A 17,991-nucleotide genomic window follows, 5' to 3' on the forward strand; every position below is an offset into this window, starting at 1 on the left:
GGAAGGCAAAATGTGAACAACTGTAATGTTATAAATGTGCAACGCATCAACACTTTCAGCACCAGGGACAAAACCCCCGTAAATTCTTCCTGCGGTAATTACCATAGACATGATAGCACATTCTGTCTCCTAGCATCACTACATGATTTGTGGTACTGTAATGAGTCGTACTATTATTTTCCTTCGTTTTATTCTTTTACTGTTATTGAGCCTCCCGATGCCATTAGAAAGATGAAAAGAATCCAAAATAGATTGCTTTGTAATTGTATTGCCCTTCATACATTAGGCCACACCAATTCGATTTCTTGGTTAACAGATTTATTTTAATTCTAGCACAAAAAAAATCATGAAAACTTGCACCTGACCCTGTTCACTCTCTGAAACTGTCTGCACCAAAGTACAAACTTTCCTCTGAGATTCTGTTTTCCTGTTGATTTTCCAATCTAGCATTTAAAAAAAAAATCTGTTAACCAAGAAATCAAAATGGTGTGGCCTTAACTACAATGGTCATATAATGGGAATATATGAGTCCAGACATCTATATAGGGAGATGCACTGGTCTCAATCTTGAATATGGGCATAGGTAGATTCTTCAGGAGAAACCTACCTTGTTGAACTATCTTCACCCTATCATCAGCAGTACATTGATTTACAGAGTGACTTTTGACTCCATGTACCCACTTTATTATACATGAGGCAGTCCTGAACTGAAGGCTGTCTAAATTACTACCCACTTCGTCTCACTGTTCTTGTTTTAAAAATGACAAGAGCATTTCAGAGCCTTCTGATGTCATCAGAAAGAAAAGGAACATATACGATAATCAAAAGTAGATTGCTTAGTAATTGCATTGTCATCCATGTATATACTACAATAATAGCAATATGGGTATATCTTATCTTTGGTGATTGTGGGTTCAAGTTTTGGTACCGGTAAAGTCTTTAGGGGAAACCAGCTAAGCTGAACTATCTTGACCCCAGCACCAGTACAATACACAGCATGTTTTACCTCCCCCCCCAGCCACCACTTCATTATATATGTACATGAGGCAGTCCTAAAATGAAGGCTACTCAAATCACTATACAATTTTTCAGTCTTTTTTTTTTTACATAGGTTCAGAGCATGTTGATGTCATAAGAAATATGAAAAATACCTCTGAGGATCAAAACTTAATTTCCTTGTAGTTGCATTGTCATCCATACATTAATTATAGAAACTAGAAGAACCTTACTGCACTGCAGCCAGCTGATAATGATGATAAACTACAATAGCAATATGAGCACATTTATCGGTAGTTCTGAGTTCTGGTACCAGTAAATTCTTTAGGGGAAACCAACTAGTGATTTGGTTCTATTTCTAAAGCGGGGCCCAGCCTGGCAGCTTGTGGGGACAAAAACTATGATATAAAAGACAACAAAGGACATTAAACGTATTTTCTTGATATGCATTCTTTATTTTTCGTTTTTGCAAACAACCCGGCCAAGCCCCAGATTAGAAATGGGACCAAAGTATAAGTTCAACTATCTCGACCTCATCATTGTAAAATAACTTAAGTTTACACAGCAAGTTCTGACCTATTTTGTGATACATGTAACCGTCCTGTACCAAAGGCTCTCCAAACCACTATATACACAAAATGTGCATCACACACAAGGCAAACTAATGGAGCAATAAGGCAAGTAAAAGCACACATTACTTCAGCTGACCCTCGGGACCTGTGCCTTTTACCAGCATACTTAGAGAATCCCAGGCCTTCTCTGAATGTCAAGACCGTACAATGAATTTCTAAAAATCATTCTTTGCACTAGAAATCCCTAAGAATCCCCGAGACTCCATCTATTTCGCTACATTCTTTCTTCAAAGCAAGCCTTCTTTAGCTGCTAAGTGCAAAAGCAGAGATCTAGGGAGCAGGCTGATGCCGATGATTAGACAGTCTATCTCAGAGGGGATGTAGAGAGGCTTTACATAATGAAGCTGTTAAAAGCTTAGCAAGCCTCCATTCCCAAGTGGGCAGGAGTGCCGGTGCATCTTAGGAAAGACTTCATGAGGCTGTGAGAGGTTCCTGATAGGTTACATGGTCAGCCAAGGTGGACCAACAAAGTCAGGGTTTAGCAGCTATTAGGCAGGCTTTGGTCTCACCATGGTAACGAAGTTGGGGCAGAATTTCTTGTGAGAGTTTTGTTTTGTTTTGTTTTGTATAGTAGTAGTAGTCCACTGTTTTCTGCTGCTGCAGTAGTTGAAACATCCTGCAGCCGCATTCAGTCTTCCTTCAGTCCCTTCCACTTTGGCCCATTCGCTGCAAGCTTCTTTAGCTCCCGTAAGTTTCTTTCTAACCGCAACGGTCCTTGACCTCTTTCCTTCAGGTCTGCCCTTTTCCGGAACTATATCTGTTGCATCCTATCAAGGCAAAGTCTAAAGCCTGTTGTGCAGGTGTGTCGGTCGGCATCCTCAGAATGTGTCCGAACATAGACTACCTGGCATTTTGTATTTTTTGTTTTGTATACCATTAACCTAATCCCCAGTCTGCTTTGGTTTGGTCTACATGCTTTGTAGAAAATTCTCTTTTCAAACACAAGCTAGCATATTAAGTTCCTTTCTGACCAAAAAAATAAAGTGAAAAACTAGCTATATGTGAAAAACAACATCTCTTCTAGTTTAACACAAAGTCCTATACATGTACTTGATATCTGTGCATGCCTTGCACTACAAAAGTGAAGTTGCTGCCAACAACAATGCCACTCTTTAATCACCATATCTCCATTTAAAATCAAACTAAAGCATATCCATTAGCATTTTGAACAACAATTTGCATACTACCAACATGAGTTGGCAACTTTTGAGTCCTTGTGAGTCTATAGCTTGTTAAAAAAATCCATACCTTCACCTGAATAACCCATCAAACTAATCAAAACAAAAGTTATATATAGCATGAAAGTTCATCTGTGTTGGTAGAATCTATCATTAACTAAGATTAAACTTTTCATCCAACAGTGTAAAGAAATTGGGACTTACCCAAATTTTTAGTTGATTGTTGGATGAAAAGTTTAATCTTAGTTAATAAAAAATTATATAATATCTTGTTTCTTTCTCACAGATTCTGTTTACCAACTCCAAGCACAGAGCTGGAATGTCTTATGAGAAGGGGTTCACTTCTTATGCAGTCTTGATACAAGGTTTCTAGTAATGCTTCTTTATGTATTGATAGTGGCGGGGGACTGGGTAACATGAAGCCAACAGGGACAGCGAGGTTTTCACATCAACTTGACCCCAAGACACAGCCATCATGATTTCAAATCCAACCACCGAGCATTGAAAAACATCAACGCTTCATTCGAAAGCGCCACTTGACCAGAAACTCTCTCCTTCCACCACTATGTCTTGATCAACGCAGCATAACTTCTGATCCCGACAGCATCCAAACTTTCCAGCGTGTCCAACTCTAACCCCGTCTCACAATGCCCGTGCCCTTCATCGCCATGGAGACGCAGGTTGATTGACAGCCCAATCACCAGATAATTGTGTGTAGTGAGGCGGGTCCGTTCCATCTCATTTCATGCACGCTGCGCTGATGGAACTCGCAGCCAAAGTTATAACAAGTCCTCTTTCTCTTCCCACACACGGATGAAGAAATAACAGGTTTGTTGAAGTACTCTGCAAAACGCCCTGTACATGTCAAAACTTTTTTGACAATCTTAAAAGATCCTTAATGCTTAAGGTATTTAAGAAAATTCTTTCTCATGAATGAAATTTTTACTTATTTATCTAATTTATCTGATACTCGTTAGCTGATGTCTTCAAGACATTTAATGATAAGCCAGCAACTTCTTTAAAAAATAACAGGCCATCTGAAGAAATAACAGGCTTGCTGAAGTACTCTGCAGAACGCCCCGCACATGTTGAAACTTTTCTAATGATCTTAGAAGATCAAATGCGAAGCTTTGGACTTTTTAAAGGCTCCTTTCCTGTGCATGGCATTTTTACTTACCTATCTGATGGGTACACTTGTTATCAATTCATTTCTTTCAGCTTTATTACATCATGTACATCATGTACATGTAAAAGGCTAAATGGAAACAGGACATTTCCTTTGTTATCCCAATCCAAGTTAAAACAAAAACAGAAGTTAATAATATGTCTTCAAGCCGCTTCATGATATGCCAGAAACTTCTACTCTTCTCTACAAAACTTTTCTGACAGATTTGGAAAAACTAAATGCGATGCTTAAGCTATTAGGACTTGAAAAAAAAATTTTCTCTTGAACAACATTTTTATCTATTTATCTTCTGGTTACATCTATTAGCTGAATGATGTATTCTGGCATATAATGATGGGCAAGCAACTGCTTTAGAAATTGGCAATCAAAATTTGGAATTGGCTATCAAAATGGCCAAGGACAAAAAAACTTTGTTTGATCTCTCCCAAGCTCAGCTTTTCCCTTTTTTCAAATGTATTTGCTTAGCTAGGAAAGATGTAGTTAGGTTAATCTGACCTTTTTTCAGGTGGTCTTGGGTCTAGCATTTAAAAAGAATAACCCTAGCAGCAATAAGCATTGTACACTTTATACTCCAACGACAATATAACAACATAAATATAAAGTTCTTACCTATAGTCACTGACAGCGGATACTGTCTGAAACGTCTGACTTTCAAAATTTTATCAAGTTGGTTGAGTAACTGTCATTTGGCATAATTTTATTACCTGGATGTCTAACCTTAATTAACGTAAGAATAGGACAGTTAGTGAATTTTTTTTTCACAATATCTGCATTAGCTGTCAGGATATTAGACAGCAGGTACCTAGCCTTAGGTTAGGGACGTCCCTTGGGTAGGACATTAAATGGAGGTCCCGTGTTTGGGGAGAGCCACACCTCACGCACGTTAAAGAACCCACCACACCTTTCAAAAAGAGTATAGGGGCATGCGCCGGGTCAAAACCTTGCAGTCTCATGTACGTCTTACGTACCGTGCTTGGAGTCCTCAACTTATTGAGGTTAAGCACATAATGCGTAAGAAGAAAACGTGAGCAGTTTTATCTCCAGATCTTTAGGCCTAGAAGCAGAGTTGATAACAAATGAACCATGCAAATTTCTACAGGTCTCTTTAAGGATAAATCAATTTTTTGTACATCAACTGATTTGACAAATGTTCAGTTTCTACTTTAAATTCATGCCTTTATTCATCCAGAGTTATGGGATTTCAAATCTTGAAATCTGGAAAAACAAATTGCATAATAATTGTATCTACTTTCTAAACGTGACAATTTGAATTGAATTGTTAAAAGTTAATGAATTGTTCACAAATGTACCATGCAATTTGTAGGTGACTATCAGAATAATCAATTTTCATTGAGCTGTCTCATTGAAGCTGTACCTTTACATAGAATTGCTACCGGCTTTAAAATAATGTTATAGACAACAACCTCTAAACTGATTCGGAAACACTTCAAATCTTGTATCTTTTTTAAAATGTGACAATGACAATGAATTTGAAATGCAACATTGACAATTATTGAGCTTGGTTTGCCCCTAAAACAGTTTTACCAGTATGTGAAGTTTCAAGTTCATATCTTTTCAGATCATTATTGGAATAATCAATGTTTCGTACATTATCAAAATGATCTGAAAAATTGTTGCTACTTTATATTGAATTTCATACTTGCAACGAATGTGTATAGGAAAACAATTTTTCTGAGATATTTCATTGATTTTCTCCCTTTTTTCAGAAAAGTGACAATTTGAGCTGAAACGCTGAAAATTAATAGGCTTGCTTTACTCCTAAAACTTGCAGCAGTTTCTGTTTAGGAGGTTTGAAGTTCCAATCTTTATTGTTGCTCTAAGAAGCAAAGTTTCATACTTGTTGGAATGTTATTAGAATAATCAATGTTTGTACATTATAAAAATGAGCTAAAAAATTGCTGCTATTTTATATTCATTCTTTCAATGAATTTGTATTGGAAAACTATTTTGTAACTTAAGATAATCATTGATTTTCTATTTTTTTTCAGAAAAGTGACACTTTGGGCTGCCTTGTTGAAAATTGATGGGCTTGCTTTACTCCTAAAACTTGCAGCAGTTTCTGTTTAGGAGGTTTGAAGTTCAAGTCTTTATTGTTGTTCTAAGAAGCAAAGTTTCATATTTGTTGGAACGTGTTTGTACATTTAATTTATAAAAAAGAGCTGAAAAATGGTGCTATTTTGTATTTCATTCTTTCAATGAATTTGTATTGGGAAACTATTTTGTAACTTAAGATAATCATTGATTTTTTCTTCTTTTTTTTTTCAGAAAAGTGACACTTTGAGCTGAAATGCTGGAAATTAATGGGCTTGCTTTACTCCTAAAACAGGCAGAAAAATGAGGAGATATTACGGGGCGCAAATTGGACCAGCGGAGGTCAGAGTGGGGCAATTCATCAGGAAATCTGTGTCGTATTCCGCCCGAACGCCGAGACAGCGCTCTCCCCACCCTCTTATCACCGGACCATTTGAGGCAAACCGAAAATTGCAACATGCAAATCAATAAAGACTTTATTGTGATATGGATGCCTAAAGATATGGTTTGATACAAGCGCTATCTGATTGGAATATCAATTTATCAAAATACAGTATAATGAATTTTCAAACCGTTTCTCCAGTCTCCTCAGGAATACCTGATGTAGATGGAAGAAAATTTGTATGGCAACTTGGATCTAAACTACTTTCAGACTTTGAAACTTCAGAGCCCCAACCATGTTCAGCAATCAACCATCAGACCACACCATTTTAATTTCTTGGTTAACGGAATTTTGAAGAAAATGCTAGATTGGAAAATCAACATGAAAACAGAATCTCAGGGGAAAGTTTGTACTGTGGTGCACACAGTTTCAGGGGGTGAATAGGGTCAGGTGCAAGTTTTCACCCCAGCCTTCTGTTTTCATAATTTTTTTTTGCTAAAATTATAGAAAAAATCTGTTCACCAAGAAATTAAATTGGTGTGGCCTCAGGAAAAAGGTAAAGTGTAAGCTGTGTTGCTGCATGGATAAGTGAATCTTGAATAAAGCTTGTAAAAATGTCCTCGCTTACCTTACATGTATCTTCCAATCCCGGGCAAACAAAAAAAAGCATCAACTCTGATTTGAGACAAGAAGTGCCAAGATCCGATCCCATTTACCCAGCCTTCCAGTGTATAGCTTGAAAAACTGGGTGCATGTGCACTTTTGTGCACCCAAAGGTGGAGCCCTGCACCCAGCTTTTGTGCACCTACTAGTAGATATTTATGTGTAGGGTCATGTGTACACGTAAAGGTACTATTAGGCCCTAGTAGCATATTCTCAAAATTTGAGCGTCAGAAAAAAAAATAAAACCATTCCTTGTTTAAAATTAGTCATACATGCTCTGAAGAGGAGCAGTAAGGTTTGTAATTAGGTTTTACTGACATTTTACTTTACTTTATGTTGTGCACCTAAATTTCTAGGTCAGCTGCACTAGTGCACCTTCTGTACTTCCCCAAATGAATTTTGAGCCCCTTACTAAAGGAGACAAATTGCTGTTTGTTGATCCGTTCCCTGTCCACAAGCGTATTACAGTTCCATACACGGCGCCCTGATATACGGGTGGGTCGTCGCTAATTACTTCTACAATTAGCGGGGCCAATTTGTTTTGGTCGGCTCATTTTTCTGCCCATTTCACGGAACGCTGCCTCCGTGTGAGTTTGAAGTGGAACTCCACAGGAGGAGCTGTACCTGCATCCTGAGAAGCTGTAGGATCGATCTGCAAATCATCACCAAGCAAACTGTGCTGACTTCAGTGGAAGCTGAAGGAGTACAGGAAGGCTTGAAACAATGTTTGTGGTGAGGAAAATTAGAAGGAAAAGTGGAAAATCAACCAGAAATGACAGCATGATACAAAAATTTAAGAAAAAATGCTACCTTTATCCTTCCTTGCACTGTCATATCTCATTTGCATTTCATCGTTATGTATTTATTATTTTCTTAAGTGGGACTACATCAACAAAAATTCAACTTAGGAGCTGTGCTTGCATTCTGAGAGGCCGTTACCTAGGACTGATCTACAAATCATCAAAAAGTAAACCCAGACTCTTTGTGTTGACTTCAATGGAATCTGCAGTAACAACAGATAGGGCCACACCAATTTAATTTGTTGCTTCTCAGATTTTTCAGAAAAAAATCTGAGCGACAGGGCGGGAAAAAAAAATGAAAATTTTTTGGCAAATGGTCTGGGGTGAAGATAAGGGTTTATATAACATAAAGAATAAGAGGATTATTCAAGTTTCAGCTTTGTATGGCTCATTTTATGCAATGCACCCCTTCTTTGATCTAGTACTAGACTTCCAGTAGCAAAATTACCTTTTGCCATGTAATACATGGATTGATATTGAGAAATAGTTCCAATAAATGAAAAATTATTACTTAATATGATCAATGTGACCACACTTTTTAAGTACAGTATGTGCAGGCCTTTATAATCTATTTTGGTGGCTATTGAGTTTTACAACTGAGCAGATAGTAAAAAAGGGGGTATAAAATTTGTGAATGGGAATGGTGACCCAATTTTTTTTTTTTTTTTCAAAATGGGAAAAACAGGACAGGCTATTCCGAGAAGCAACAAAATAAATCGGCAGGGCCTAGGCTTTAAAGAATGTTTCTGTTGATGAAAATGTACTGTCCATCACTCTAAAATTCCCAATCTCTTAAAGGACCGTTAGAGAAGTATGCATTTGCTATAAGTCACATCAAATGGCATTTCAACAATGATAAAGGAAATTAGATATTAGATCAAACAACTGGATTAAGTTTTTGAGTAGCACACCAGCATGTACGTTGTAGAACCACTTTCCTTAATCAAATGAGTCTGTCTTTTCCAAACCATGTTTTTGCAATCATAAAAGGCACATTTCAAAGGAACAAGTTAAAAGGGAAACTTTTAGCAAGGCAGAGCAAAGCGATTGCAGCCACTGCAAGCAAGAGAGAGCAAACCTTTGCAGCCTTCTTTGAAACTGCAGATTACTTGTATTAGACATACTATGCGGGGCAAGTGCTTACAAGGCATAGTCTAGAATCCTAATGCAAGTGAAGGTTAGGATACTGAATAAAGTAATGCTTTGAATCCTCTGAGTACTGTATAGCTTTTCTCAGAACGATATTAAAACCCATTTCAGCTTTGCGGAGAAAGATAAAGGAGGAATCCACAGAATCCAGATGACTGAAGGCATCATTAGGCTCGGGTTACGTCCATAGAATGAACACGACCTTGCCATGCCCTTGGGATCATCCTTTGTACATGTGCCGTCTGATTCCGGGATTAAATCAGCCGGATTAATGGGGATTAAATGAATCTGACCTTGATCAGCCCAAGGGCAGGAGGATTTTCAAGATCATTGCTTCACGTGAAGGTCATTAGCATGCTGATTTCCCATGATGCCCCGGTGAAGAACGCTGTGTCACAACCAGCTGATCCGGCGGTGTGTATGGATAGGCCGACGCCCGGGATCTGACACAGTTGGACGTGTGCCCTCACTGAAACCGACATCCCATTTCACAGCTGAGAACAGTGAGAGATGGAAGTGTAGCCGGAGATGAGAGGTCCTCCAGTCAGAGATTGCAGAAAGATTATCATAATGATTATTATTTCTGTGGCCTGGCCAGACTGTAAAATGTATGACTTACATGTGACTTTCAACTCACTGCCCACTTGTTTTAAGTCTTGCCATTTACTTTTGGTTGAAGCAGACTACAAAAAAGGTAAATGATGAGTAAGTTATGGTATTTTTTCTCTGGATCAGGTGCTAAAACACTGAAACTAAAGCGAGCACAAAGACATAAGCCAACGTTTTTTCTCTTGGTCAAAGTAAAAAATTAGGTGCACAGCTCCAATTTTGGGTCCACAATTTCAAAGGTGCACATGCACCCAGTATTTTGAGCCCTGAGTTATGTAAGACATTTCAGCAGTCTGACATAACATTTCATGGAGACTACATGAGACTCTGTGAGAAAAATATGGTCATAAATCGTATGCTTATATTGAAAAACAACCAATAAACGTGGGCTGACAGGGGGGTGGGAGGGCAGGGCCTGCGTATGGACCCTGCTGACCTGCAATATGATTCTAACTTTTCAGGTCTCAGCATCTTTTTGTTATTACATTTTTTCACATGAAAACTTGGCCAAAACTGCAATCTCAGTTTCCTTTTAAAAAAGAATTGTCACCAGGTTTGGGATGCGGCTCATTCATTGCATTTCATGTATGTTACAAAATGATACACGTATTTTGGGCCTTTTTCCGTATCATCCTGAAGATGACTTCTTTGTCATTTTTACACTGTTCTCAACTGAACAATCTTATATAATGGTGGCACAATGGTCCTGTAGTCAGGGTTGTTTACTTATAATCTAAAAACCCTGAAGATTTTTGTTTTGAAACAAATTACACCTATTTCCTTATGGTCAGCTCAACTCGTGGAGTTGAGTACCTAGCTTTGGTCAGAGACATCCTCCTGGATGGGATGTAAAGCTGGAGGTGCTGTGTTTAAGGAGATCCATGATTGATGATGATGAATGGTTCAGTCTCTCTCTATCCATTTTAACGTTTTTTATTCCCCATATAAGAGGGTTGGACAACAAGGACTCCTCATCAAGTGCAAGTCTTTTTTGTAACAAGAGTTTTTACGGTTCGATGCCCTTTCTAATTAAGTCCACTTAGGACATGGGAAATATGTGTTAAGCCTTTCCCAAGGGCACAACGTCTGGGTGCATGTCCGGACATATCTGGGTACTCCACTGGGGATTGAACCTGGGTCTCATTGGTTCATAGCCGGATGCTCTGCCACTATGCCACACAGACGCCATTGAAAATCTAAATCCCTCGTAGCCTATTGGCTGAACTGCGGATTTAATACAATGCTCAAAAGTTGTTCTAAAGTAAAACATAGCAACATTATTATTAAAAAGACTGTGATAAACACAAACATATACTTTAAAAGCCTGGTAGTAATTTATAGAATTAAGAAATCATCATGAACATCAAGCATGGACAGCTGTAGACCTTTTAGTCAAGCTACTAAAAGCCGTACTATATAATGTATGGGAGAGTTCTTAAGTCGGTCTGTCCTGCATTTAATTGTTTGATATTTGTCTCTGTTTCTAGTGGCCCTGTTGTGTGGTCCGATCCCAGACACAATTTCTGCCTGCAGTCTGAGAGCAACGGAAGGTTTTAAGGACCTACCACAGCAGACATTTCAGAACCAAGGACAGAATGCATACACAGCTTGTCAACCCCATAACTCACTTTTTTGTTTCTTTGAACCTTTACTTATTCATGAGCTCAAATCAGTCTGCAGGCAGTTTTTCATTGAGGTCATGAGGGAAAAGGTAAGGGTCGGACAAAATATAACAGAGATACAGATGACATCATTTAAGCCCTAATAAATCTATCAGTATATATCATTACATATACATGGAACAAATCGTATAGTAGAGCAGTAGCTGGTTCATGGTTCGTCTTCATTCGTTTTAGTCATTTCTGTTACTTTAAGAGTCTCTTAAAGGAAGTCAGGTTTGGAGCTGTTTCGTGTATTTGTTTTCTTAGCCTGAAAAGTGTTAAACTTGGCATTACCTAGTTTGTTTATTTTCCAGTTATTCAAAACAAACAAACATGTTCCGATGGTACAGTCAAACCTGTATTAGCGGTCACCTTTGCATAGCGGCCACCTGCCCATAGTGGTCACTTTTTGTCGGTCCCTTGGATTTTTCCCATTGACATAAGCATTAAGAATTAGGCTATAGCGGCCACCTGTCCAACGCGGTCGCGGCCAGACGATTTTCGGTCCCGCGAGTACAGTAACACCGCCGATAACGGTCACGGCGCGCCGGTAGAAACCGTATCGCCACCGCACGCCGGGTTCAAAATCTTCATTTTTTCACGCAGTTATCAAATTTATGCGGCCTCAACTGGATAGGATCATAATAAAGAAAACCAGAATGTTTTATCTTTGTTAGAAAATCCATGGTTTGACGCGAAGTCAAGTATAGTTTTCTTCACATGGCTTGCGTTTGTACATCGTGGTAAAATTGACAATTTCTGTGCATTTCGACTGGACAAATATTACGGCAGCCTTTTGGAAAATACAACCCACACATGTACCTGATGCGGTAAGTTCGTGAAATGTTTGAATGCCGCCCCAATTTCCGTTTTCACCGGGAATTCATTCAAATTGTGCTCAAAACGTGTTTCGCGCAATTTTCAAAATGGCGCTGATACAACCTACAAACTGGATAGGTAGCAGCATAAAGGTCAACGGAAGACACCACTGTTACGGAGGTATAATATACTAAATTTATTTTGCTGCAAAGTATCACTGAGGATAATTACTAAACCAAAAGCTTCAAACTGAATGTGGATAATACTACTATGATGTAAAATTTGGGCTGTTGCAATTTTCTGGAAAGACAAAAAGCCCTCAAAAGAGCGACCTTCTTCTGAGTACCCTATTAGCATAATGGTAGATGCTGATCAACACAAGCCACAACAAGAGACTGAGGAAAATTGTCGCCACGATTTTATGTTTGAAAACGGTCGAAAACGAACAGTAAGTGACAACTAAGCAACATGTATTTTGTTCTTAACTAACTAGGAGTAAAAAACAACAATCGAACTTCTAAAATGTGCCTTACCTGTTTACATGTGTACTGTACGGTGAATAAATGTATCTCAGTGGGTACTGAAAACATGTGTCACTCGTGGTCAATTAATCAACATTTTCTCCATAGCGGCCACCTGTTCTTAGCGGCCAGTTTTGGCCAGTCCCTTGAGTGACCGCTATAGACAGGTTTGACTGTACGTTGAAAGGACCCGACCTCCTCCCTTGAACTCTTCAAAAACGGCGTCGGCTGAATGAGTGTATATTTTGCATACTTTCAAGGTTAAATAAAGGTTGAAAAAAGAAAAAAAAAGATATGCGCATTCTTGACCATCTTTACTTAAGCTGCAAAAAGCTGCAAAAAGCAAACATCATCATCTCAACATCTGGTCGTGAAGGTTTCACGGATGTTCATGACCCTCCTCCTCCAGCCCTCCCTGTCCTCCATTGCTCTGGGCAGGCCTTCCAGAGTACAGCCTGCATCCTCACACAGTCAATGTTTGTAGGTTGTGCGTAGTCTACCTACACTTACCATACAAAAGTGTGAAAAAACAGCTCTCTTCACTTGTGAAGAAAACTCTGTGTCTGCCACAATGCCCCACTGATGACATAGCATACATCAAAACTGGAACACGGGAAAGCCTTCCCTGAACTTTAGTGGTCTTAGTTCTATTTTGCACCCACCTTGGGGGTGTTTCGGGCATGAAAAGCACTTTGGTTCACATCAGCTTAGTGTTTCTCTCTTTGTCTCACGCCACAAGATGGGACAGAATGCGATAACAATGCATCATTCAAGCATAGTTCGGGTATAGTCCAGATTTATGATATCGAAGATAATGCACTTCGGTACTGTAGGCAGACTCCGTGGGGACAGCAGAATGGTAAAGTTGCACCGAGGGCAGAGCTAAATGGCTGAAGGAACAGCACGAAAGAACATTTGGGTTAAGTAGATGGGGCTGAGAGAATGCTAAGTGCCATGAAGACTCTGTGGGACCAACTGGCACCGCATTAAACCCTAGACATTGTTACATTTTGTACTATATCAGAATGGTAGTCTGCCAAAATGCTGTTTCTATGAGTTTGGAAAACTTTTATTGATGAAAATGATGTAGGAAAAATCTCACATAGAGTAGAGGAATATTCAACTTTTTCATGAATTAGTATTCAATACCAAATGAAATGCTTCTACAAGTTACTTCTGTGCTTGATTCTGTTTCATCTATTTTCTATTTGTTATCTTGACTATATATTTAGTAATCCCCATTAACATTAATCCGCAAGGTTTCATAAATCTGCCACTTTGAAAAACAGATCTCCAGTGTAGCTGTCCAGGTGGCTATCTACATTTCTAACAAGACAACATTACAAACAAAACAAACTCACAGCCCAGTAACTTAAGCATTTATCAATCCTAAGTTGAAGAAAAAGATGGATAATACACAGGCAACACTAGACATCTTAAACCTGCTTGTCACAACGCCACTTTAGCGGGCGTAGTCCAGTGCTTAGCGATCTTGCCTCTGGAACTAGAAGCCCCGGGTTCGATCCCGGCTGTGTTGCTCACCCGACATGCACGCTACCGGAAAAGATCGCAGTCCTGAGGACGGGACGTTAAGCCGTGGTCCACTGCTCATTGTGCTATTCGAAAAGAGCTAGGGGAATTTCCCCGGTACAATGAACCTGTAAATACTGTACATAGCGTCTGTCTTCTCTGTCACGACCAGTGGAAGATTAGCTCTTCAGTGAGCTAAAACTGGATCGAGATTACTTTCCTTTCACTGACAACATATTCGATTGTTCTTTTACACTTCCTTAACCTTCTCCCTTCTGTTTAGCTCTCAGACAGTAACCAATAGGGAACGGGGTGCCAAATGGCTACTTCATTGTGCTAAATGTCAAGCACTTCAACAGCTTGGAAAAGATGCAGATCTAAATTTAAAAAAAAATCTGTTAACCAAGAAATTGAATTGGTGTGGCCTAACCGTTGCAAGGGACAGACAAAGATGGACGACACACAGGCAACATGAGACCTCCTAAACCTCCTGGTCGCAACATCACATCAAACTGTGTCAACCGAGTACAAGGTGCCAAGTGCAAGTAATGAAACGCCAGCTTGACTTCCAGTGGCTGATGTGAGGGTCTCTGTGATTGTTATGGCTCAGATCATCACCTTATACAGGTGTGAGTGGGTTTTATGAAAGAGGATTAAGAGATAAGTGGGTATAGGATCACAACTGAATGGAAAACATTATTGTGCTTTATGTTCTTGATGTTTTAGTATCAGCAGTTTTAGGCTAAGTAATATGCTACTATGTGAGACCAAACTTTTCTGAATGTATGCTTTCAGTTGATGTTACTAAACAAAATCTAAAATTTTGACTGAAAGATAACTTGGAACACTAATTGTCATTCTAGGAAAATATGTCAAATGGAATTTGACCTGTAAAATCATAGTATCTGCTAAAATCAGTTCCATCCCACCCGTGGCATTGCGTGGCGTAATCGGTAGGGTGTTTCACCCAGAACTGAGAGGTCCCAGGTTCGAAACCACTGGTATGCCCTGATGTTGTGCCCTTGGGAAAGGCACTTTACAGGACTTTCCTCACTTCACCCAGGTGTGAATGGGTACCTGACTTCCTTTGAGGAAGGTCGTATTGAGGTCACCTGCCAAATGGCAGCCACCCAGACCCTTGCGACAGTTCCACAAAGTGGTTGTGCCCAGAGATATGTCCGAACTTGCGCCCCGAAGTTGTGCCCTTGGGAAAGGCACTTAACATGACTTTCCTCTCTTCACTCAAGTGTAAATGAGTACCTAACTCATCTAGGGTTAGGGACGTCCCTCGGATAGGACGTTAAATGGAGGTCCCGTGTTTGGGGAGAGCCACACCCCGCGTATGTTAAAGAACCCACCACACCTTTCGAAAAAGAGTAGGGGCATGCCCCGGTGTGCGATGGTCCAAATCTTACAGTCCGGTCTGGGATGACATCTTGAAAAGGTGATAGTTCACCTGTTATGTCAATCCTTCCACAAAATGTGGTAAATCAAAATAAATAAATGAATATATAAAAGTGCAAGTGTGGAGCAAACATGTATCTGTTGTTTATCATGGGATTGTAAACTCTGCAGCATTTCAGCACTGGCTGCCATTGCATGGGTAATTTCCGACCTATAAACTATAAACACCTTTCAGTGAATATAGTGGATTTGCCTTTCAGTAGCCCTTTGGTCACACAGTTGTGAGGGTCTGCATGGGTGGGTCCTGACAACGCTTAAGAGTAAATTCAGGCTGGCCAACAATGCTTAACAGTGAATTCAGGCCGGCCGACAACGCTTAACGGTAAATTCAAGACCTTCACTATGCTATTCAGGCAGTGATGGTGTCAAAGGTTCACCGACAATGCTGAAAACGGGCTGTTTTATAACGTATTTGAAACAAGAGATACCCCTGAAAACGACAGTTGGTTGCCACTGGTTGCCATGATCTAGTGGCAAGAGACTTGGTACGCCATGCATTTCTCGCAAGCCTGCTCCAAACCCTTTAAATTCAGAGGCGGCGGCAGCAGGAAGTTAGTCCACTAGGAAGCTTCTAAAATATTGGCAGGTTTGAAAAAAAAGAAAACTTTTGCTTGAGCAGGAATAACGTTATTCTCCAGTGACCTACCAACCTGTAGAAGCTATTCACAAATATACCCGGCTGCCCTATCACTGTGAAAAAGCGCCAACTGCTGCCCTCTTACCTACTTTATTCTGGATCAATTGCTTTTCCCCTTGGCAGAGATGGATGCCTTCCACAGAACACCTGAACCTCTGAACCAGAGATGGCTGTATCTATAGACGCAAACTGTACCTAGGGCATAAACTTTTTGGGAATAGGTGCACTTAACCTAAGAATGTACCAGGTGCACAGCAAAAAAATTGATTTGACTGTGTATTAAGATAAAGTGGTTTGTCAGCAAGAACTACCAACACAGTTTCTAGCTATGAAAAATTGTGACAAACCCCGCCAATGTAAATTTTTAATCCGAGATTCCTATATCTATGGACACAATCTGTACCCAGGTCTCAATAATCATTTTTGGCAGTATGTGCACCAGTGCACCTAACCTAAAAATCTAAGTGTACAGAAAAAAAAATTGGTGCATAACTGACAACATAAGATAAAGTGGAATGTCACTACCAACACAGTTTCAAACTTTTAAAAATTGTGATGAACCCACATTCTACAGCTAGCTTCAAAATTTTTAACAAGTAATGCAAGAAATGTTTTTAATTAGTACTTGTGTCTGAATATGCTATATACTTGTGGACAATAGTACCTATATTTGCATAACCCTACAAAAATATTTAGGTGCACCCACTGCCAACAATTAGGAGCACAGCTCCAACTCTGGGTGCACTAAAGTGAACCCAGTATTTCAAGCCCTGTTACAAGTCATGCAATAAAAAGATCAAGGGTTACATCCACACACTTTTGCATTATTGTATCGTGACAAAGGCTGGGCATTGATTCGCCTGCGGTGAGTGCAAGTGACCAGAGGTTCTCCCAGACATTGTACCGGTTTCCATAACTGTCCAACTCTTTCTCACACCTAACCTCTTCCCTTGCACAGTATCCGTCATCATCAGACTAGCCTTCCACACAATAATTGTACCTATTCTACAGGTGAAAGGGTGTCGGGTATGTGCATGATGAAAGTTACACCTTGAGCATGTAAAAAGATTCAGTCTCACATCCATAAAAAAGGAGCGTGCAGTGACCGGCGTGCAACTCTATAGGCCTGACACTACTACCCTTATCATTTTCTCATTTACAATAAGACTTATGCCAAGTCAGGGTGAAGAAAGTCAGAAAATGGTGACCATTTTTTAAATAAGACTGTTTTCTCACAAAGTAATGGTAACTATCCTACAGGTGTAAAGGTGTAAAGTGTGCGCATGAGGAGAGTCACACCTGAACAATGTCAAAAAGCCACAGTGACTGTACTTCTTAGAAGGTAGACAGCAGTTGCCAGTAAGCAACCTAAACTAAAACATTTAGTTTTTTTCTGATACCCTGTCAGGATGCAGAATATTTCAAGATTATACTTTTTGAAACAACTCTAATTGTAAAGAAAGTGCTAAGATTGTGACTCAAAGGCAACCAGATCACCAAGTGCTTAGATGCCTTTAATGTGATAAATTTCAGACAGGTTTAGACAGAAAATAGATCACAATCATTAGGCAAATCATAAATCAGAAAATCTCAGTTTGGTGACATGCAACTTTGGGAATCCAGAATCAACATCAAGGTTTTCAGCACCAAGGACAGCATGCAGACACAGCTGGTCAACTCCATGACTTTTGTTTCTAAGCCTAAACAAAGTT

General features: G+C 39.5%; 1 protein-coding gene across 3 annotated transcripts in view; it reads right to left on the reverse strand.

Annotated features, from left to right (window-relative positions):
* The window catches only part of LOC136440300 (leucine-rich repeat-containing protein 4B-like), a 282,914-nt gene that overhangs the window by 242,307 nt on the left and 22,616 nt on the right, over positions 1–17,991 (reverse strand). The window lies entirely within an intron of this gene.

Source organism: Branchiostoma lanceolatum, chromosome 8 (genome assembly GCF_035083965.1).
Source record: "Branchiostoma lanceolatum isolate klBraLanc5 chromosome 8, klBraLanc5.hap2, whole genome shotgun sequence".
In the NCBI taxonomy this organism is placed as follows: Eukaryota; Metazoa; Chordata; class Leptocardii; order Amphioxiformes; family Branchiostomatidae; genus Branchiostoma; species Branchiostoma lanceolatum.